The sequence below is a fragment of the Rosa rugosa genome, chromosome 6 (genome assembly GCF_958449725.1).
Source record: "Rosa rugosa chromosome 6, drRosRugo1.1, whole genome shotgun sequence".
NCBI lineage: Eukaryota > Viridiplantae > Streptophyta > Magnoliopsida > Rosales > Rosaceae > Rosa > Rosa rugosa.
The window spans coordinates 37,382,343-37,407,266 of NC_084825.1; the positions used below are offsets into that span (position 1 = coordinate 37,382,343).

Genomic DNA, 24,924 nt, shown 5'->3' on the forward strand with positions numbered 1-24,924 from the left:
AGATTTTATGAACTGCACACAACTGCATGACTTCTCACTTTAGAGGAGCCGGATCCGGTTGGGAGTATAGTGCCGCGGGATCAATAAAGAAAGGTGCAAATGCACAAATAGCTTACAATGCTACCACAAACATGCTCAATGCGTTTTGGACATACCAAGAAGACCTAAATCAAAGCCTGTTTCTGGTGAGTACTAATTCTCTGTCTCACCAAATTAACTTGAGAGATGTTCTCCCCGAACTGCCGCAGTGACCTCTACAACCAAGATTAATGGCCACGATGGTTTGGTTACCAAGAATTAGTTGCAGTCGCCATTGGCTATGCAAAAGATAGAAGGGTAGGCCAAGGAGGGTCGATCAGGACAAGTTTATAAAGGAGTCCTATAAGATATAGATTGCGCAATTGTTGTCAAGCGAATCTTTGCAGATTAATGCGAGCATCATGAGAACATTTTTCTTAACGAAGTGAAAATTTTGAACCGCTTGATAGATAAAAATCTGGTGCAGTTTATCAAATGGCGGAATGAGCAAGGTGAATACGTGTTTATGCCTACATGCCTAATTGTAGTCTTGACACTCATCTACTTGGTTGTCAGGCAAGGTACAAGATAGCTTTAGGCTTGGCCTCGGCCTGCATTATTATGGGGGTGTAAAATGTACGTTGAAATAAGTTTCTAATTAAGAAAAGGCAAATAATTGATTTCTAATCAAGAAATGGGTCGGGAGAGAAGCAGTCTGACCTATTCAAAAAATTTCATTGAGGATGAATCCACTCAGAGTGGATTTGGGTGAGGCGGAATCGGGTTCTAGTAAAGAAAGGCAATGAGCCGAGAGAGGGGCATCCAACCTATTTGAGAAATTTCTTGAAATGAAATCCCCTCGAGGTGGATCTGGGTATAGCAGAATCTAGGGGTGGGCATAAATGACCGAAAACCCGAAAAACCGGAAGGAACTGATCCGGACCGGCCGGTTCGGGTCGGGTTTTCGGGCCGGTTCGATCCCTGTAGTCAGTGTGCCGGTCCGGTCCTGGTTCTGAACTTTGAAATACATAAAACCCGTTGGGCCCGAATTATGCATCATTCTTTAACCTTTTTTATTTTTTTATCCATCATTCTCTCTCCTATGTCTCCTCTTTTTCTTCTTTCTCTTTCATCTTCCGCTTCCATCAATCATTCTGTCTCCCATTTCATTTTGTCTCCTCTTTATCTTATTCTTCTCTTTTTCTTCTGTCTTTCCCATCTCCCTCTTCCCTCAGTTCTGCAGTTCCTCTCCCTCAGTTCCTCCACACTTGGTTCATCTTCTCTGTTGGTGGAAGTGCAGTCTCCAAACCCAACCCGGATCGGAAACTAGTTGAAGTTTCGGATTTGAATGGTTAAGTCTCATCTCCTCTCAACTTCTCTTCATGTTCTTCCTTGTCCCTGTTCGTCAGTTCAGTTCTTCTTCTTATTCATCTCTTTTTCTTCTTCTTCTAGCTATGGTCTCTGTGGCCAAGCCTTTCAATTTGTCTCTTTATCGAGATCTCTTAAAGGCTCTAGCTAGAACCTGAAATTCGGAGCCTTCAGATCTCAAAGTCTCTAGATCAAACCAAACCGACGACAACCATCGGCGACGTTCTGATCTTGATCAGTTGATTTTTAATTTTTAATTTTGTAGAAGTTAGATCTGTTGGTGATATTGTTCAGTTGATAACTATGTAAACATGGAACTTTTGGTGGTTTGATTGTTGTTTGGTGCATTTTTGCCCAAAAATGGAGCACTGCTGAAAAATCTGCCAGGAACCGAAAGCCCGGAGAAACCGGCCCGTTTGTCACGGTCCGGGTTGAGGCCGGTCTATGTGTCCGTCATGTGCAAACCCGGCCCGAACTTAACTCTGCCGGTCCGGTCCCGGTCCCTGTAAATGTGATGCCGGTCTGGGACCGTGCCCAGCCCTAGTAGAATCAGTCTGCTCGACTGAATCTGTAACAAGCGGGAATACCTCCCCTACATCATCTTAAGAGTCGCGTTATAGACCCACGAGCGCGTGACTTGTGGAAGTTGCACACCACTACGCATACTAACCGGGACATCTGCTTAGGCTCACTTATAAATACTTGATAAGGTGAACATTAATCGAGGTAAGCAATCAATTCATACTCCAATTATTACAACTAAAAAACACTCACTAACTTAGGCATCGGAGAATCTTTCACAGGTTACGCCTCTTCCAACTTAACTTGCCAACATCCAAATTCCAAGTGCATAGAAAGAACATCTTGACCAAGAAGCCTTCACTCTTAGTCAGCAAAGTAGGTGAGGAGATTTTCTACCAAATTTTTCTGCACATGCAAGCAGTACGCGCCACCTGTCGGAAAAGATTTTCAGAAACTAACATGGTGGAAGTAGAGGATTCTGAACCAGATTCATCGAACAAGTTTGGATTAGATGGGTTATAAAACGATCTGCATGCTAACATGCTCGAGCAGATGAAGAAGATGGAAGAGAAACTCGCTCAACTGCAAAAGAAAGAAAACCACAGAGAGGCTCGCAAACAGAAGCACAAGTAGAGTGAGCCAGACCAGATTGAAGATTCAAAATACGACGAAAGCAGAGGAAGAGGTCAAAAACTAAGCTCACGGAGATACTGAAAATTCAACAGGAGAAAGCTCAAAATCTATCAAAGAAGAAAGCTAAAAAAGCAAAAGATTAGAGCTGGAGATTCCAAATACAGATGATGTTGCTGAAAGTATGAAATGCAAGTCCTGGGAAGTTGACCGAGGCCACTGCAAGGGAAATACATAAATCCTAATTTATTAAGAAGATTTTCAACATGGAAAAACCACAAAAGTTCGTGACGCCCATCTTCCAGCAATACAATAGAACTACTAATCTAGTGGATCACCTCAGGAGGTTTATGCAGCAGATGACCACGAAGACAAATAACGAGAGACTTTTCTGCAAATTCTTTCCCTCGAGCTTGACTGGCGAGGCAAGAACTTGATTCTATGATTTGAAACCTAGATCAATCTCCAACCTTGAAAAACTGAGGGAGTCGTTTGTCTCTCAATTATTTAATTTATTTTATAACAAGAAGGGCAAGAAAGACATGGCAGCGATATTCATGGTGAAGTAGAAAGTGGGAGATAGAATCAAAACGTTCTATGAATGTTTCTGAGTTAAGCAAAAGGAGATAGGGGAACTACTACAATAAGTGAATCAGACGACGGAGATTTGGAGTTGTGTGATGACCAGCCTCACTGTGGTCTAAACGAGTGTTGTGTGATTGAAAAATCACACAACGGTGAAATTGCCGTTGTGCAATATTCATTTCCTCAACAGATATTTAGTTCTGTTGTGCGAATTCTGCGCAGGCATGTGCCTGGCATGGCATGCGCGGGGATGTCTCGGCATTGGCATGGCCATTCAGACAACAGAAAATGAAATTTAGCTGTTGTCTGAGATTCATAACACACAACAATTATATTGTTTATCTGTTGTCTGAGATTCATAACACACAACAGACAGAATTTTTTCTTTGTTGTCTGAGATAAATAACAGACAACCCAATGAAATGATATCTGTTGTCTGTTGATTGATTCAGACAACAGGGATAATTTTATTTCTATTGTGTGTTATGAATCTCACACAACAGAATTTTGTTATTTTCTGTTGTTGGTTGTTGGTTCACACAACAGCTATATTGTCTTAACTGTGGTGTGAATATTATAATCGAATTTGCTAACATCCAGTAACTGTTGTAGGAGGAGGCTTAATTTTGAACTCTTTTACAGTCATACAACACATTATTCTGCATTGTGTTGTATGACTGAACCTTGGACAACAAGAAGAATATTCACAGAAATAATGCTCGATATATTACCATATAAACAGTACTATAATCCATATAATTCAAGTACCATTATTCAAACATCTATACATTCAAGTAACAAGATAATGTACCAAACAAGAGCATTCCTAGCTATACATGAATCAAAAACATTCGTATTCTCAATGGCTCTTATCCTTCAGCTGCCTTTGGCTTCAATGAAACCTGGAAGGACCTGCTCCAATTGCTTTATACTTTTTGCAGATTTAGGATCATCAGGAAGGAGATCAACTTCCTTCACTGCACACAAGGCCCCAGTTTCTTTGCAATATATTTAGAAGAAGTAATCAGCAGACCTCAATCTGTGAATAGAAATAAGCTCAGCAAATATATAGCTCGATGGTCTCCTGAGCTGCCATCATATTCTCTTCTCTAATAATATGCTCTACCTGAAATACATATACCAAATAATTACTAACCAAAAACTAAGAACTTGTTCTCGATACTATGCGAGTAAATTAACCCAAATGAAAAAAGAGAAATTGCCCGAATCCAAGCTGTAGCTTCCTGGCCAGTCTCAACAAGCTTGGCAATGTCACAGAGCATATTAGGAAGACACTTTCTTTGTGGCAGTGTCAAATAACTCCAAAATTCATGTCATCAAACACCAAACTCAACCAATTAGTTAACACTTCAAAAGCTTTAACAGATTCTAAATAAGCCAAAGTAAAACCAACAAGAAAAAATAAAAAATGAGAAGTATAACAAAGTCACTCACAGTAGTAAAACAATAAAAGATGCTAAGCTTTTGAAAAGAAACCCTTCTCTTCTGAAATCAAAACTACCCAAATGGCCAATTGCTAACACAACCCTCCTTGAACAACAAATCGAACTTCGCTGAACACTTTCTCATTGTCTTCCCAATAACTCGTGTCGCAGCCCTTGAGAGACCCAATCTCTACACCTCTCCCTTCTCCTTCCCTTTCTTCCCCCTTCTTTTCTTCTATCTTTGTTCCTTCCCCTTTCTTCCCTCTTCTTTTCTTCATGTAGCCAAAGTCTGTAAGCATTACCTTTGTAATAAATAAAATGTCCACAATGAAAGTCCAATCTCCAAAGAAGAAAAGAAACTTGGAGTGCAATCAACCAAAAGAAAAGCTATGGTACCAGCATACGCAACAAAGCTAACTAGCAATAAAGCAAAATATAACAAGGCAAAAGCAATATAGAAAAATCTTAACCAACCAATTGCTGAAAACTGAACCACCAAAATCAATACCCAAACTTAACAAATTCAACTTGTATAAAACTCTAGTAAGAAAACAAGGGGAGTTCTCAATTTCAAAGAAAATAATGACAGCTAACACATTCTTCCAAACTAACAAACAAAAAATAGCTCTCTGAAATTTGTAGCACAGTTGATTATTAGAGGGTGGATACACACATGTAACTTTGTTTTGCATAAATAATGCAAAGTGAAGCAAGCCAACCTTTGCAGTCAAGTTTGACACAGCCATATGGAACTTTTCTCTGGTTTTCGTGCCTGCAGCCTGCCTTGCCTTTGCCACCTTGCTAAAAGCACCATTGAACCAAGCTGCTCCCATAGTCACATACCTATCAGCACCAAATGAGAATTGTGAGCTAAAATTAGTTTCTTACATTCATCTAAATTAAGCTGGAGTAAAACAACTCTTGAGAGGTCATCAAATCTGCCTTTGTTTAACCACAAATTTCTTTATCATATCTTTTTATATCTACATTACTCTTTCTAGAGTAGATAACCCATATGAGCAGGCCACTACCTAGAAACACCAAACAGGTACAGGCATTATGATTTTAGGGTAGATAGAATATTATAATCGTCTTATACAACTATACATGTAACTTTAGTAGAAAAGAAAATCAAGTTGAAGAATCTACGAAAAGAAACCTCAAAAAACTAAAAGGGTACAGCCTTGTGAGCGTGTAACGATGCTTGGGGTAAAGATCCTACTATATGCATGTCCAAGATGTATACGCTAAAAGCGACCTTTATTTTTGAACTTTTTTTCTGGGAGTACATTGATGTCTAAAGAATGTGGTATGGCTTCCTACTAAATAAACTACCAAGTGGCCTAGAAACATTAGTATAAAATATCTCCAACGGATGCCCATAAAATATCTCCAAGATTACTGATTGAACAGCTAGTAGGGACAATGATGATCATCCAAGTGCTACACTGCATATAAAATGCCAGATAATTAGGAGAAAAGAAAAGGAATAGGCATTCTGAATGAACGAGGTTGCTAGGAAAAACATACAAGTAGAAGCAACTTCTTTAACATAATAACAAGAATTGGCAGTAAATATCAAACCATGAATAGATGAAAGAGAATGACAAAAAACAGAAGTTGCTATAATACAATAATCACTTAAATGTATTTTCAGGGAAATGCTATTCCAGACACTAATAAATAATAAAACATATGAATGGTGCAAGTAGAAGAGGTCTAACAGATGGCTTTAGACCATATGAGACTTGAGATTGCAATTTAGCAAGGCCTTGGTTGGCTCAAATGTGCACTGACATGGTATAGCATTTGTGATCCACGAATTACATTACATATATAAAAATACAGTATTAGAAACATGTACAAACACTGAAACAGATGGACATTCATATAGAGTTGAACCTGTCTATATGTCCTGTGAAATTTACAACATCATATATCATGAGAGACGGATTAATGTGCCAGCAGTCCATCTAATGTGCTGGCACATTACTGTGCCTGTGAAATTACAAACTTTTTGTTGCATACAAAACCTCAAGAAAGGCTATCACATGATTATGGTTTGAGTGCAGTAGTCACATTTAAACCTCGACATCATAAATTTTAATAGAGATAAGAGATTTACAGAGATGATGGGGGGAGGGGAGGACAATGAAAAATCGAATGAACCATCAGTATCTTCCATACTTCTTTGTGAGTGAGATGATTTTGATCAAGATCAAATATTTTTGCATAGCCAATGTTGGCCTGCAAAAATACCCATAAGTTCACTCCCTAAAGCCAAACCATCAAAGTCTGCAACAAAAGAAAATTAAAAAGATAAGCTGCTACAAAGTCAAGAATGTTATAAGACTAAAAAAAAAAAAAACACCAACAATCAAGCCTCACCATGATGAGAGGTGGGTTATAATACAAAAAGGCCTCATATAAGAATAAATTACGCAAATTCGCACTCATTCTCATGGCAGAATCCCATCCAATCTGTTTCAAAAGAACAACTTAGGTATCAGCATATTGACAAAATTTATCATATATCTACCAGACCAATGCTTCAAAAGCATCCATAACAAATGTGATTAAGATCAAAAGAATTAACACTGACCTTGCAACAATTAAATCCCCATATCATGAAAAGTAGTACCTGAAAAGGTGATGTCCTAGATGATCAACCAAAAGAATATGAATATGACTAGATAACTGGGAAAAAAAAAAACCTTAAGCCTCCATCGAAACTGGAGATGGAGAATATGTGAGAGCGGACTCTTCATTTCTTGTACACTATTCTCCAGGGTCAATTGTACCTGAAAATTATCAAAGAAGAATGCTTTGCCTAATGAGAATGATAAAGATCAAAACTTTAAGGGAAATTGCCGATTGGATACAGAGCTTTCTGTAAAACCATAGTTACATGCTCACAACATATGCACAACAATCATAATAGGATTAAGGCTTACCTTCAGCAATCACTGTCATGGATTCCATCTTATGCAGCTGCTAAACACGATCACTGAATATGGTCTTCTGTTACTTACCAACTTGCTTCTCAATGGACAGAACAATATGCAATAGTCGTGGTAGTAATCAGGGACCAATTCATCTGTATATATATGAGACTTAAACCTCAAGAAGCTTCCCATTAAAGCATTCCTTGTCGGTTTAGGTTTCACTATTAGATTCCTAATGTATCACAACTTATAGCCTTTCTTGTCGACTAAGCAATGAATTACTATCCTTAATGAATTGATACACTACTTCATTAAGTCACTAGTATTGATTCACTGTTTGTATCCATGTTAAACTAGGATTGATATTAAGCTAATCATCAATTACTTTATGATGATATGTGTTATGTCCATATTTGATCTTACAATCTCCCCCTTGGACTCACACATATCATGCTCGATGATTTGCACCAGAGAACATCAAAACCTACTTAACTTACTGAAGTGCGCGCCAGATAACAAACTCAAATCGAAAATCCATTCCAACATGGTCAGATCACAGTTATTTATGCAGAGCAAGAAACAATATACATTTTAACAAAAATGCAGAGTTTCAAAACCACTAACATAAGCTTCTGCAATCCACATATGTTCAACCAGAAGTGATACAATATATGTTAATGTGTATCAACAAGTAAACATATATTAGGTCCTACTTTATGTTTCTAAAACCAGAAACTCAAGCAAATTCACTGAACACTGATGGCTTAAAAATATTGCTTGAACCTTAACATCATGCTTCACATGATTTAAGCCATCTGATAGCAAGTATGATATTCAAAACAAGATGATAATTTCCAAAATAAAACAATAAAGCTGCAGCAAAATCATAACTGGAAATACCTCAAAAGTTTATTGATAATAATAAAATCTGTCATTACAAACAAGTTGTGATAAATAAAGTCAAAAGACCACAACTAAAAAATACAAGAACTCAAAAACCTTAGAAATTTAAATTGCTCCAACTGGATTAACTCTCTACTGAACCTAAGCATCTAGATTAGCTAAAACTCCAATGTTGGCTGTATGCTTCTGGAATGCTGCTACTGACAATGCCTTGGTGAAGGGGTCTGCTAGCTGTGAATTCGTGTCAATGCTCAAAACAGCTATCTCACCATGCTTAACCCTTTCTCTAACACTGTAATACTTTAAATCAATATGCTTAGAATTATTTGATCTTTTACTGTTCTTGCTAAAGAAAACTGCAGCTTCATTATCGCAATAAATCACAAGTGTGTCTGCCACAATGTGACTTAACACTTTGGTCTGCATCAAGAAATTCCTGATCCAAAGTCCTTCACACACAGTTTCATATACTGCAATAAATTCAGCTTGCATGGTGGAGGTTGAAACTAGAGTTTGCTTCATGGTTTTCCAAGCAACTGCACCTCCTGCTAGCATGTACACGTATCCACAAGTTGACATCTTGGAGTCTGGATAATTCCCTGCGAAATCAGAATCTGAAAATCCAACGAGGTTCAGATCCTCCACTTGCCTATAAACTAGCATGTGACTTTTAGTTTTCTGCAGGTATCTCAACACTTTCTTCCCAGCTACCCAATGTTCATGGCTTGGATTAGACTGAAATCTTGATAAAATCCCTACTGCAAAAGACAAGTCTGGCCTAGTGCAGACTTGTGCATACATGAGACTTCCTACAAGTCTAGCATAAGGCTTTGACTCCATATTTTCTTTCACAACATCACTTTTGGAACTTTGCTTCTTGGTTAGTTTATCTCCTTTGGACATGGGGACTTCTCCAGCTGCACACTTCTCCATACCAAATCTCTTCAAAACTTTGGTAATATAATTCTGTTGAGACAAACCAAGTAGTCTCTGTGCTCTATCTCTTTTAATCTCAATGCCTAGTACATAGGATGCTTCTCCTAAGTCTTTCATGTCAAAATTCTTTGACAGAAAGCTCTTGGTGTCTTTAAGCAGTTTAATGTTACTGCTAGCCAAAAGTATATCATCAACATAAAGTACTAGGAAAATAAAATTGTTCCCAACTGTCTTCAAGTAAACACACTCATCAACAAGATTCTCTGTAAATCCAAAAGTAGAAATCACAGAATCAAATTTCTTGTACCACTGTCTAGAAGCTTGTTTAAGGCCATAAATTGATTTTCTTAACCTGCATACTAAGTTTTCACTTCCAGCTTGCACAAAACCTTCTGGCTGCTTCATATAAATCACTTCATCTAGTTCACCATTCAAAAAGGCTGTCTTAACATCCATTTGGTGTAGCTCCATATCAAAGTGAGCAACTAAAGCCATGATTATTCTAAATGAGTCTTTTGTAGAAACTGGAGAAAAAGTCTCAGTAAAGTCAATGCCCTCCTTCTGTGTAAAACCCTTGGCAACTAATCTTGCTTTATGTCTCTCTACATTGCCATTTGCATCTCTTTTGGTTTTGAAAACCCATTTACAACCTATAGGTTTCTGATTTGGGTCAGGTTCAACTAATTCCCAAACTGCATTTTGACTCATGGAATTAATTTCTGCTTCCATTGCTAGCTGCCATTGATGAGATTCACTACTTTCAATGGCCTGGTTAAATGTAGTTGGATCATTGTCCTCTGCACAATCTATTTCAATTTCTGCTTCTTGCAGATAAACAATGTAGTCACTATCTTCCCCCCCATAAGTTGGTTTTCTTGCTCGCTGTGATCTTCTAGGCTGAGGGTTGTCAGTTACGTGGTCAGTTACCTGACCAGTGACAGTTACTTGGTCAGTTACGTGGTCAGTGACATGACCAGTTACTTGGTCAGTGACATGACTAGTTACAGGTACTCGACCAGTGACTTGGTCAGATACTTGACCAGTTACATGGTCAGTGACTTGTCTAGTGACAGTTACTCGGTCAGTGACATGGTCAGTTGCTTGACTAGTTATAGGTACGTGATCAGTTACTTGGTCAGTTACTCGACCAGTGACTTGATCAGTTACTTCTTGTTCTAAAGGCAATGCTACGCTTATATTCTCATCCGACACAATTTCCTCAAAATCTGAGGATAAATCCTCAAGGTTTGTATTGTGAACTTTTTCACTTAGAAACTTTACTTGATGTGTTTCAAAAATTCTAGGTGAATGATAAGCAGAATATAATTTATAGCCTTTAGATTTATCTGGATAACCTATAAAATAGCAACTAACTGTCTTAGGATCAAGTTTATTCAAGCTTGGATTATAAATCCTAGCTTCTGCATGGCATCCCCAAACATGGCAGTGATGAAGACTAGGTTTCCTGCCACACCAAAGCTCAAAAGCAGTATTTTCTATGGCTTTGCTAGGTGTTCTGTTGCAAATATAATTTGCAGTTTTTAAAGCCTCACCCCACAGAAATTTAGGCAAACCTGTTGTACACATCATGCATCTAACCATGTTCAAAAGAGTCCTATTCTTTCTCTCTGCAACACCATTCTGTTGTGGGTTATAGGGTGTTGTATATTGAGCTTTAATTCCATTGTCTTGTAAAAACAAGGCAAATGGACCCTTTTGTTGGCCGGATTCAGTGTACTTGCCATAGAACTCACCTCCTCTATCTGATCTTACTGTTTTGATTTTCTTTTCTAGTTGATTTTCTACTTCAGACTTAAAGATTTGAAAGGCTTTCAATGCTTGTGCCTTTTCTGAAAGTAGATAAATATAACTGTATCTAGAAAAGTCATCAATGAATGTGATAAAATACACATTCCCACAGATAGTTTGATGCCTAAATGGTCCACATATATCAGTGTGTATGAGTTCTAATAAATTTTGGCTTCTATATGCAGTCTTCTTTCTAGTATTAGTTATTTTTTCCCTTAAAGCATTCAACACAGTCTGTTAGATCAGAAAAATCAAGTTCATTTAGGATTTTGTTTTTCACCAAAATTTTCAGTCTCTCTTTTGAAACATGGCCGAGTCTTCTATGCCATAAAAATGCAGACTTTTCATTTAGTTTGGTTCTTTTAACACCTATTAAAGTGCTAGTACTGTTAGTGTTATTTTCAACAAGTAAAATTTCTTGTTGAGCCATTGAACAATTTAACTGTAAATAATCATTCATAATAACACCAGAACCAATTTGAACAGAATTTTTAGAAATAAGAATTCCATTACTATCCATAACAAGTCTACAACCAGATTTTACTAAAAGAGAAACTGAAACCAAATTCCTTCTCATGGAAGGTACATAAAAAACATTGTCCAGAACTAATAATTTTCCTAATCCTAAATCGAGCTTTAAGGTTCCAATAGCCTTGACTGCTACTCTCATGCCATTTCCTACACACAGGTTCACTTCATCACTTTTTGGGATTCTCCTCCTTATGAATCCCTGCAAAGAATTAGTAATATGAATAGGTGAGCCTGAATCTATCCACCAAGACTGTGGTTCAACATTTATAAGATTAATTTCTAAGGAAAAAACTGTATTAGAAAAAATCTTACCCTTTTTGGCTAACCAGTTCTTATAGCCAGTGCAGTCCTTTTTCATGTGTCCTACTCTTTTGCAAAAGTAGCACTTGAACCTGAATGGCCTGTTTTCCTTGGCCACTACAGCTGTTGAACTCTTAGTTATGGCTTTGGTAGGCTTGAGCTTATTCTGGGGCTTTTTCCTTTTAGGCTTCTCAATGAGGTTAATGGTTGTAGCAGGTTCCTTTTCTTCCTTGATCCTAGATTCCTCATCCACACAGATGGATATAAGTTCATCTAGAGTCCAGTTTCCCTTTTGAGAGTTGTAACTGGTCCTAAGATGACTAAAACTGTTAGGCAAGGAATGTAGTGCATAATGCACTACTTGCTCATCCCTAACCCCCATTAAGAGTTCCCTGAGTCTGCCATTTATATTGATCATCTTCATAATATGTTCTCTAACTCCCCCTGAACCCATGTACTTCAAATCATGAAACTCCTTGGTTAGCCTAGCTGCTTCTGCTTTTTCACTTTCTTTAAACTTAGCACCTATGAGTTCCAGAAAATCTGATGCTAGCTCAGGCTCTTCTATACTTCCCCTGACAGTCTTAGACATAGATGTTCTGATGAGGTTCTTAGCCATTCTATTGGATCTATGCCACTTCTTGTAAAGGTCAGTATCTTTCTTGGTGCTCTTTTCATTTAACTCTTCAGGCTTATCCTCAGTAAAGCAGTAGTCTATGTTCTCATGCATTCCCATATAATTTTCCACAGAGTCTAGCCAAGCTCTATAGTTGGTTCCAGTTAACATCAAGACACTGTTCAAGTTCATGTAAGAGTTACCTAAGGAGCAAAACAAAAATTCGAGTGAGTTCTCAGTTTGTAAATAAAATATGTTTAAGTTTTCTGTGTTTTATTTAGCTTTAAGTAACCAAAACAAGAACATACAGAAAACCTAAACACCATACTTGCATTCATGTCAGTCCATAACAAAAACAATATTAAGCATCACTTTTGAGCAGAAACTTAATATCCTGGAGTTCTTTATCAATATGCCATGTTCAATGAAAACAAGTTATCCAAAGAAATTTATCCACATCTTTAGACAGAAGAAAAATTTCTAAGTATCCGTATTTATTTTCATCAAGCATGCATACTGCTGTTTTGTATTCTAAAACCATACTTAACCACTTCTTTGGAAGATAAAACTGAAGCATAGTTTTAAAACACAAAACACAATTTCAGTTTTGTTACTCGATCAGGTACAGTTACTTGGTCAGTTGCTTGGTCAGTTACTTGACCAGTTACACGTACCTGATCAATGTTTTCTGCCAACATCAATGAAGGATGCTTTGTGCATCATAATCACTTATGCCAACAGAAAACCACAAAACATATGAGCTCTTTTACTTTACATTCTATCCAGATTCATCCTTGTAAGAAAATTAAGCTCTTGTATCTGTCAACTTTAACGTGTAAACAAAATCTGGGAGATTTCTGTTCTTCATACAATTTTACACAATCACAGATACAATACCATATCATCAATCAATTCAACATGCATATTCAAGCATAACCAAAATTGATTCGATTCCAAGAAACCACAGAATAATCAAGAAATTGTAAATTTCATCCGGTCACCATCTACTCTAGCCTAACGCACGCCGGGAATGCAACTAGGGTTCTTGAGCACAATCAAAACTTAATTATCATGCTATGAATCGAAAACAATTTTCACAGAAAAACCTGTTTTTGCTTTTTCCCCAATTTGCTGCTAAAAAATCATAGCGGAAGCGTGAATTTTATAATTAACCAGATGCAGCAGTCGACTTAAGTAACTTACCTTGATCAGGTACCTGACCAGTTACTTGGTCAGTTACCTGGTCAGTTACTTACTTGGTCAGATACCTGACCAGTTACATGACCAGTGACTTGGTCAGTAACCTGATCAATTACTTGACCCGTAAAGCAAAAAACTCTTAAAAAATTTTATGTTTGTTTTTCAAAACCCTAAAACGATTTTTCATATTTGTGAGCCTATGCTCTGATACCAATTGTAAAACCATAGTTACATGCTCACAACATATGCACAACAATCATAATAGGATTAAGGCTTACCTTCAGCAATCACTGTCATGGATTCCATCTTATGCAGCTGCTAAACACGATCACTGAATATGGTCTTCTGTTACTTACCAACTTGCTTCTCAATGGACAGAACAATATGCAATAGTCGTGGTAGTAATCAGGGACCAATTCATCTGTATATATATGAGACTTAAACCTCAAGAAGCTTCCCATTAAAGCATTCCTTGTCGGTTTAGGTTTCACTATTAGATTCCTAATGTATCACAACTTATAGCCTTTCTTGTCGACTAAGCAATGAATTACTATCCTTAATGAATTGATACACTACTTCATTAAGTCACTAGTATTGATTCACTGTTTGTATCCATGTTAAACTAGGATTGATATTAAGCTAATCATCAATTACTTTATGATGATATGTGTTATGTCCATATTTGATCTTACACTTTCTTCACTACGCGAACAACTACTTCAATTCAGATCAAGCAGAAATATAACAAAGGGAAGAAATTAAGGGGAAAAATTAGTTAAATTAAATACCGGACCAAAAATAGATCGACTCTGCATCCAGAAAATTGCCTGCCTTCTCAGCTCTACTGCTCAAAACTGCAGCAACAAAAATAAAAATTCAATACCTAATTTGTAGTAGGAATTGAACAGTGAACATAGAAGCAAAATCAGCTTGAGCCAAATTTATTCTGCATAAAACAAAAAGCTACTTACGAGAATGAAAGAACCTCCATAGACGCTGCGTATTAGCTCCTGTTGCAACTCAGACTAGCAGAGAGCGAGAGAGAGATCGAGTTGGCGAGATTGACATAGAAGAAGCGAGGTTTAGGGATTGAGAATCACCCACTTGGACGGCTTGAGAAGCGAGGCCATCGTAGTTGGTTCCCCGTGAAGGTGCAGGATTTAGGGATTTAGGGATTTAGGGGGTCTATGATGATGGGAGGTTAGGGTTGAAATTAAGTGTGGAATTGGAAAAACCCAGCATTAACATGAAAGATACATCTATCAGATTAATGAGAATACGCCATTGCTAAACCTCCAGGGAAAAACCCTCCAACTGAACACTACCTTCAGAGAGAGTGGGCTAGGATTGCGAAGGAGAGAGGGAAAATTAGGGTTAGGGTTATGAGGTAGAAGGCCTTGGGGGACTGTTTGGGGGGAGAGGTCGATTCTCGAAGAATGTCTGGGATTCAGAGAAACTCAAGTTCTTCTGGGGCCAGATCCATGGTTGATTCAAGATAGGTCGAAGCTTTAGGCCAAAGATCGAAAGTTTGGGGGAGATTTGGAGAGAGAGAGAGAGAGAGAGGGAGAGAGAGAGAGAGAGAGGGATAATGGGAACGGAAGAAAGGTAGTAGTAGAAGAAGAAGAACGGGAGCTGGCAGAAGAAATGTGGAGTAAACCCCAATCGAGACTATTGATTTCAATAAAGAACTTAAGTTGTTTAGTACGTGGGGGACTTCCAAGTTTCTCCAACAACAGAAAATTAAAGCACCGTTGTATGAGCATATAATTACAAAGCAGGCTGAGAGGGAAATTTGCCGCCTGTGATTATAGGTTTCATTTGAGTGAAATTTTGCCGCGCTGTGCAATTTGTTTCCATACTCAGACAACAGCACCATCACAATCTGTTGTACAAATTTGTGCAACTTGTACTAGGTGTACCTAGAGGATTTCTCAAAGTTCATGCAACATTTCATTATACAACAGATATCAAAAAAACTGTTGTGTGGATAATTCAAATTGAGCTCCTTCTGGGAGGGAATTATGTGCTCATTTCCCTCCATCTAGGCCTCACATTCACACAACGGAAACTTCTCAATTCAGTTGTGCACTATCTTCTTAAAAAAAAAGTTTTCAATTTACTTATATTCACACAACAGAAACATAATTGTACCGTTGTATGATAGAGTTTGTGTTAACACACAACAGCAGATTTTAGTTCTGTTGTGTGATGAGTGTTGTGTGTTTCGATTTTTGTAGTAGTGGGGGTGCACATCCGAAAGTGCAGTAGTGGCATTCAATGATGAATTCCTCCCCGACATACAAGCAAGGTTCTAAAAACGCTATGCGCTAGTCGGGCGGTGGGTTGAGGAGGAGCGGCTAGGCGGGTGCCTAGGCGGTTTTGTATTATTTTATTTTTATTTATTTTTATATCATATATATATATATATAAGTCTTCATATATTCATTTAAAGGCTATATATATATATATATATATATATATATATATATATATATATATATATATATATATATATATATATATAGCCTTTAAATGAATATATGAAGACTTATTAGTTATTATAACTTATAAAAAAGAATAAGATATTCTATACAACTATATTTTATTCTAAGATTCCAAACCAATGAATTAAAGGGGGAACAGAGGGAATGTGGGGAACATAGGGAAGACCACTTCATTTAGTCTCCGTCAAAAAGAGAATATGTGAAAGACAAAAAAGGAAAAAGCTTATCTCTTTCCTCCTGCTCTGCTCCCCTCTCCCTCGTTATCTCCATTCTCCAACAGCCTTAATGAAATCTCTCTCTCTCTCTCTCTGTCACGATTTCACCGGACTTCGAGGATCACGATCTAGATCTATGCAATTGGTTGCATCCATTAACGAGCTCATCGGGTTCACAGCAGCGGTAGATTCATCAGCCTTCGGAGTGGCCAAGGAGCTCGGATCTCTTGTCTTCTCTCTTCGATCGACCATCGTGTACAAACATCAAGCTTCAACCTTCTCTTTCTCTTCCATTTTCACACTTTTGGTCAAGCTTGAAGGTGATTTCCAGATTTATGTTGGGAAATTGGATCCTTGAGTGACTGAAAGGGATCTTGAAGGTGATTTCCAGATGTCTGGTGTTCTTCGTAACCCGCCCAGACAGCGCCGCTCAACCGCCCAGGCTCCTAGTGGCCCGCCCAGGCGGCCGCCTAACCCCAGCCCGCCTAATCCCGGCGATTAAGCATTCCTCGAGTTTTAGAACACTGCATACAAGTATACAAAGACATGGTGAGAAGGCTGGCTGAAGACATGAGAAAACTCAGATTGAAGGAGAAATTAGACTCGAGGAAATTAAAGTAGTGCAGGCGACTAGAAGTACAACTGTGACCACGTCACAGAAGCACGAAGAATTGACCTAGGCTCAAGCAAAATAGGATAGGGGAACCAAAATTGGTGACAAGAACATATCTAGAGCTAACGAGGATTTCACAGCACGCAAACCTGATTCACAATTAGTCCATCGCATATCCTATTCAATCAAGGTTAAGACATTCAGGATTCTAAATTGCATTTTGTTTTCAATAAAGCGCAGCATTATTGTTAGTGGCAGCCTGGCAGGTAACAATTCTTTTCCCAGTCAGTTTCTTTCACGTTTCTTATTTTCATGTGTATTATGTGAGTCATCATGGAAATAAATGAAAACTTTTTTAGCATCTGAAAGACAAATGATGAAACATTAAAAAATATGCTCCTCAGAGGCGGAGTAAAGTACCCCCTCCTCGGAAGGGGCGTAAAGAGTTCATTCTTTGGATGCAGCATAAAGAGTGCCCTCTGTCACGCGCGCCCCGAATTTCAACATAGATAATAATACAATTACATCAAATACAGAGCGCCGGGTGTGATGGTTCAGACACCAATACTAATTAGCTGAGAAATTTTTCCTTTAAATAAGGCACCCAACAATGTCCTGAACCCACAATGTAAATAGAGACTCATTCTTTAGAGTCACATATTACATTAAGCAAAGTTTACAAATTAAACTGAAACATCAATTCAATAAGTAACTGCACACACTACGCTCATTACCCAGAGGAAGACTAATAAGTGCGTAGCACAATTAGGTAATAAACCTACCACTGCAACAACAAGGAAAATCTACGGCTTCAACCATGCTCACGCTAACCTACAAGATAAACCCCTACACCGTGGAATAGTGCACCGGGTTGCAAACACAAACTCGGTAAGCTTTTGCAAGTTTGTATCAGTAAACTCAAAACAACAACAACAACATGCTTAAGTCCTCTCAACCTAACAGTCAATAAGCATATATTATAGCATTATCTATCAATTCCACTTATTTCAATAGCATGCATCAACAAGGCTACTCATAAAGGAATCTATATGCTCATGTCTCAAATTCAGCATTCAAAATCATGATCCTTGTCCAAAACAAAACCCTTCAAGTAATGTTTGAAATCATATTTGGCGCTCAAAGGTGGATTTCCAAACCACGATAACCAAAGCCATCGTAATGCAACCCAAGGAAGCAACTCACCCAAATGATAAGGAAAACAACTCACACTTTGATTCTTTAAAACACACGAAATAAATGAGAACAACTCACGCTTTGATTTCCTTTTAAATCGTAATAAAAGAAAGCAACTCACACCTTGATTTCTTATAAATCGTATAGAAGGAAAGCAACTCACTCCTTGATTCCTTAAAACACATGAAATAAAGAAAGCAACTCACACCTTGATTTCTTTCAAATCACGAAACAAAGAAAGCAACTCACACCTTGATTTCTTTCAAATCACGAAATAAAGAAAGCAACTCACACCTTGATTTCTTTCAAATCGTATATAAGGAAAGCAACTCACTCCTTGATTCCTTAAAACACATGAAATAAAGAAAGCAACTCACACCTTGATTTCTTTCAAATCACGAAATAAAGAAAGCAACTCACACCTTGATTTCTTTCAAATCACGAAATAAAGAAAGCAACTCACACCTTGATTTCTTTCAAATCGTATATAAGGAAAGCAACTCACACCTTGTTTCCTTAAAACACAAATTCATGAGTTTAGATATAACCTCGCATCGTTACCCCATGAATTTCATTGGAAGACGTACTAGAGCCAATGAATTAAAAAACGCGCCTTAAGGCGCGCCTAAGGCCTAAAAATCGAAAATCAGCACCTAAATTGAGTGAGTTTCGATGATAAGGCGACGAGGCTTCTGAGGCGGTGTCCAAGGCGTCCAAGGCGTAAAAAACGACGCCTGAGGCGTAGTAGGCGTACGCGCAGGTTTGGTTTCCGAGACGACGTCGTTTTGGTTTTGAGGTTTAAAGACCTAGGTCGCGACGCACAGCAGACTCAGCAGCTCAGCAGAGTACCAACCTCGCCTCCCCTTTTCAGCTTTCGGGTTTAGGAAGCAAATCTCTTAGAACCCATTATTTTCGAACTTGGAGTTCGATTATTGGAGTTTGATTTGCAGCTTTCGAGTTCGATTTGGATTTCGATTTGGATTTTGGAGTTCGATTTGGAGACTTGGAGTTCAATTTGGAGTTCGATTTGCAGACTTGAAGAGGTGCTTGCAGATTTGGATTTTGGAGTTCAATTTGCAGACTTGGAGTTCGATTTGCAGACTTGAAGAGGTGCTTGCAGATTTGGAGTTCGACTGGGATTTCGAGACTTGGAGTTCGATTGGTAGACTTGAAGAGGTGCTTGCAGATTTGGAGTTCGACTTGGATTTCGAGACTTGGAGTTCGATTGGTAGACTTGAGAGGTGCTTGCAGATTTGGAGTTCGACTTGCAGACAAGATTTGAAGGTACAAATCTTGACTGAATAAGTTGCTCTGTATCATATTGACAGAATATGTTGCTCTGTATCATTGGTCTGTATCTTTGACTGAAATCACTGAATATCATTGCTCTGTATCATTGACTGAATATGTTGCTCTGTATCATTGACTTGCAGACAAGATTTGAAGGTACAAGATTTCAAGATTGTTGCTCTGTATCATTGACTGAATATGTTGCTCTGTATCATTGCTCTGTATATGTTGGTTGGTATTGTTCAAATTCCCTGCCCAGATTGTTATTTTATATGTAATTGATAGGATGTTATGTTTAATTGTTTAGTGCAGCAACAATGAGTTCTAGTACTACCACTAGTGGTTGCTCTTAATGTGATGACAAAAATTTATGTCGCAAGGCTTACGCCTTATGCGCCTTATGCCTCAAGGCTGCAAGGCTCTCCCGAAAACGCCTCGGGTACGCCTTCAGCGTTTTAAAACATTGACTAGAGCTCTAAATGAAATCGTAACCACTCGTCCGGCCAAAGACGTGATTACTCGATATACTGCCTAAGGTCACCATTTGACCTTAATTTCTCGGGCCTCACTGTCCCTCGGAATAAAACATTTAAAGGAGTCGCTCAGGACTCAAAATGTTACACAAATCTCAATGCTTTTCAAAACAATAGAAATCAACATTTCCACAATCATTTGTTTTCCGAAAAGCCACACCCAAAACAATAAAAAGCAACATTCATGCATATTGTTTTCATCAATCAACAAAATCCACAAATACATATATATTTCACGTATATATATATATATATATATATATATATATATATATATATATATATATACACACACACGTAGTCATCCGCTCAGGAATGCCTACTAATACCAACTATACTTTGCAGTTAAATAAATAACTCTCAAAACGATAAAGGTAATTCCATTCGTAAATGAACCTTGTGAGATTACTCACCTCTGAATCCCGTTGCGTCTTCACACACAAATACAGAGAAGTACTAATCGCTGTAATCCACTCAACACACTTTCCACGTACCTAATCACATCAAGGTCACATCTTAATACCACTTGTGGTACGAAAGCATCTAGTTTCAAAGTAAACGATTAAAGTTTGAATCCCCAAATCGAACTACAACCCGAAAGTAACGCCAATTGAGGCGAAACCTCATCCGAGACCACCCAGAGTCTCCGGAATACATCTACGATCGATATGCCAAAACCACAAGTCGATCGGACGATCGAATCCACATGGATCGAAAATCGAACGGTTCGAAACGATAAAAATCATAACATATTCAAATGATCTCCAAAAATTATGTATTATATATCACAACGCTCGTATCGACGAGTAGATGATATATAAAACTAGAAACTATCACCTTTCATGGCCGGAACACCGCCACAGGCGGTGGTGCACCGCCACCGGTCAAACTCAAAATCACAACAATCAAGCCATCCAGAAATGTTCATCATGAAGAGTAGAACAACTTTCATACCTAGAGCTAAGTCTGGTTCGGCCTAGATCGTCCTAGATCAAGTTTGCAAGATCGACCCATCACTGCCGTCTGATCAAGCTCCAGATTCGTTGTGCACTGCTGATCTTCAACCTTGATCTTCCACTCCACACGCAAAATCGTCCTTCAAGGCGGGTATGAGGATGATCAAGAGGAGGAGGAGATTCCAAAACCGGGAAGGATCGGCCGAGACGTAGCCGGAAAAGTGCATTTCCGACCGGGTCCCGATCGCTTCAACTGTTGGAGCTCCGATCTCCACCTTCCGATGAACCACCGTGCAAACCAACACCACAGGGCAATGCGCAAGGCTAGTCTGAGTCGGTCTTTGTAACACCCCAGCCCGAAAGAATAGAAAAAATCTGAATTTAAGGTGTATTCAAATTACGCTAACCACCATCTATCTCTTGTAAAACCAATTGTAACAAACCTAGCCACACCGTCTCCTAGATCTTAGCATGCAGACTACCAAGATCAATATCTTTGATCACCACTGTAATGAGAGAGAAAGTGTGTCGGTGTTTCTTGGAGCTCTCTCTCTAGATTGTTCCTGACCTCTACTCTAGCCATAAGGTAAACCATAAACTAAAGGAAAAGGAAAGTTCTCGAGCCCTCCTCCCCTTTCTAGGGTATTCTCCAACTATCATTTTTTGCTTATATACTCTGTTTTGTAAAATGATGATAATACCCCTTCATTCTTCATATAATTACTATTGTCCCACTAGGTCCGGTTTGGGTATTTTTTTTTTTTTTAACCACCATAATTGATTCTCATTTATCTATAATTTTGATTTAATATCTCAATATTAACTTTTTACCAACAGTATTCAAATAGTTTTAATAATTCATATAAGTCTCGGGTATTACAGTCTTGGCTTGTCCCATCGCCGGAGGTGGCCGGAGGTGAGAGAACGAACCAGATTGGGTCGACGGGTTTCCGTCAGGTCTGGGTTGCTCGGAGGAGAGGGAACGGAGAGATTTTGGGTTTCCAAAAATGGAAATTTGGGAATTATGACCCAATTTCCGGAAAAACCCAATATATACTAAAATGGAAACTTTTTCCGATGGCCATAACTTCTTTATACGAACTCCGATTTCCACGTTCCACATGTCCACGAACTCGTATCGACGTGCTCTACAACTTTCATGAAGGAAGTTTTGGGAGAAACTCAACGTATAAAAAGTCAACCTTTGCACTCCCCCCCCCCCCCCCCCCTAAAACCATACTTTTTGAATAAAAATTCATCCGAAACACTTTCGCTCCATCCACGAACCACATACTCGTAACAACAACCACTATATTAATTCCAGATAATCCTCGGAAAATAAAAACGAATTTCTGGGGTATTACACCCTCCTCGGGAGAGGCATAAAAAATTGCTCTATTCGAAGGCGGCATAAAGAGTGCCCTCTTTGGAGGCGATGTAAAAGAGTGCCCTCGCTCCTTAGAGGAGGCATAAAGAGTTGTCCTACTCAGAGGCACGTAAAGAATTATCTTGTCAAGAAACATGTTATTGATGGACCTTGAACAAAGTAGAAATTCACTCAAGAACCAGTGGTGCAAAAGAGAAAACTAGATTTTCCTTTCGGTGCTTGTACTGTGTAGAAAGAAAAAAATGGATTCAATGGGGATGTATGTTTTAACTTTGACTCGTAAAGGTACTTCTTACAGAAAACAAAGACACCCAGTTATAGCTCACTCTAATTTGCATATAAGGATCAACAAGGCATCAAAGAGGCTTGTGAAAGATTCAATACAGGACAAACCATCAACATCAGGGGAATCATGCAAAGGCCAGTCATGTTAAAGAATTGGTGTCGAAAACCCACCAGGAGAATCATGCAAAGATAGACCATGTCAAAGTAATTAGTGTCGAAGATCCTATCATGAGAATCATGTGGAGGCGAATTGCATGAAGACAAACAATGTAAAAATCACAGCAACTTGGGAAAACACGAATAACATTGGTGAGGGTCGACATTGGGTGCAAGAAATTTTCCTTATTTTTCCTTCCCGCACTCCGAATTTGGTATGAACCATTAGCGTGTGACTTGCGAAAGTTGCACATCACTACACACACTAACCAAGATATCCATTGAGACTCACCCATAAATACTTGAAAAGGTGAACAATCAAGGTAAGTAATGAATCCCTACTTCGCTTATTACAACTTATACACTCACCGACTTAGGCATCGAAGAATTTTTTTCTGGTATTCCCCTCTTCCAACTTGACTTGCCAACACTGATCCAAATTCCAAGGACATAGGAATGATCTCTTGACCAAGAAGCCTCCACTCTTACTTTAGTCAGCAAAGTAGGTGAGGAGATCTTCTACCGAATTTTTCCGCACCAACATCTACATGAAGAAGAAGAGCAGTGTACTCCATAGGGTTAAATCAACAAACATACTATTGGACAACGATTTCAACACTAAGCTTGGCATGGAGATTTTGGAATTGCTAGGCTAATACTCACCTGAGGGAAAGGACAACGAGGGTGGTAGGGACTTTTGCATACATGGCCCCAAAGTATTGTTTTCAAGAAAGGGCAAGCAAAGAAAGGGATGTATTCAATTTTGGAGTTGTTGCTTTGGAAATTGCTTATGGGAGGCAGACTTATCTTTATGGAGAATACCACATACCACTTTTTGAGTGGGTTAGGACTTAGGCGATTATACCTTGCAAGAAATCTTCTAGATGTAGCTAATAAGAGATTGGGTATGGAATTTGATCCAAGTGAAATGCAATGCTCGTTAATTGTGGGATTATGTTGAACCCACCCCAACAATAAGGAGAGACCTAGAGCAAGACAAGTGATGAAGGTCCTTCAGTTTGAAGCACCATTACCACAACTTTTGTGTGATAGTCATCATGATCATCATCAATAAATGAGTCTCTACCATCTGATCTTATATAACCCTAGCACAACCTAGTAGCAGCTTCATCCTTGTACATATTATTACCAAATTTAAAAATTCATATTTTTTGTCAAAACTCTGTTATAATAGAGGATATATATACACACTTTCTAGTGAGGGATCCCTAGTTTTTGTCATTTTCAGAGATTGATTGTTTGACCAATTTTTCAATCACTTATCAACATCTCCCCCGTTCAGTTATATGAGTAGATAAAATATAAAAAAAATTTCAGCCAAATTGATAATCGTTAAGGCATTCAAAACTGTGATTTACAATTATAAACATGAATGATTCAGGTTTGACAGACTTGGTTCGTCCAATGATTTTATCTAGTTCGATACCTTAACGGTCACTAATTTGGCTGAAAATTTGCAAAAGTGATCTATTCATGAAATCCTAAGAAGTGAACGTTTGAGATACTAATATGTGATCGAAAAGTGGGTCCCACAATAGATCCTTTAAATTAACCAAAAAAATGAATCCCTTATTGGATATATATATTTTTTCCTTACGTGCAATTTCCTTTTTTTGATAAGCATATATCCAGTCCAGTATCTCATCAAATGAACATTTCTCTAAGTTCATCCTTTGTGTGTGTGTGTATTCCTTTTTTGTCATATATATATATATACAGGCCGGATCAGAAGCGGACGTCCGCACAGATGCAAAAGTGCGGACGTCCCTCCTGAAACCTCGATCAGGCGGCGGTTTCAGGCGCTGTGGTTGTCGGACAAACACTCTAGACATCCCGGACGGCGTCACCATCAAGGCGAAGGCTTAGCTGATCGGAATCGAAAGTGTGCGCAGCGAGCTCGCCTGAAACCATGGAAGCCCATCAAGGTCGACTTCGAACTCTTCATCGACGACTCCACTGGCA

At 38.5% G+C, this 24,924-nt stretch overlaps 1 pseudogene; it reads left to right on the forward strand.

Moving 5' to 3' along the window:
- Positions 1 to 276: 276 nt before the first annotated feature.
- Positions 277 to 24,016, forward strand: LOC133716721 (L-type lectin-domain containing receptor kinase IX.2-like; annotated as a pseudogene).
- The last annotated feature ends 908 nt before the right edge of the window (positions 24,017 to 24,924 follow it).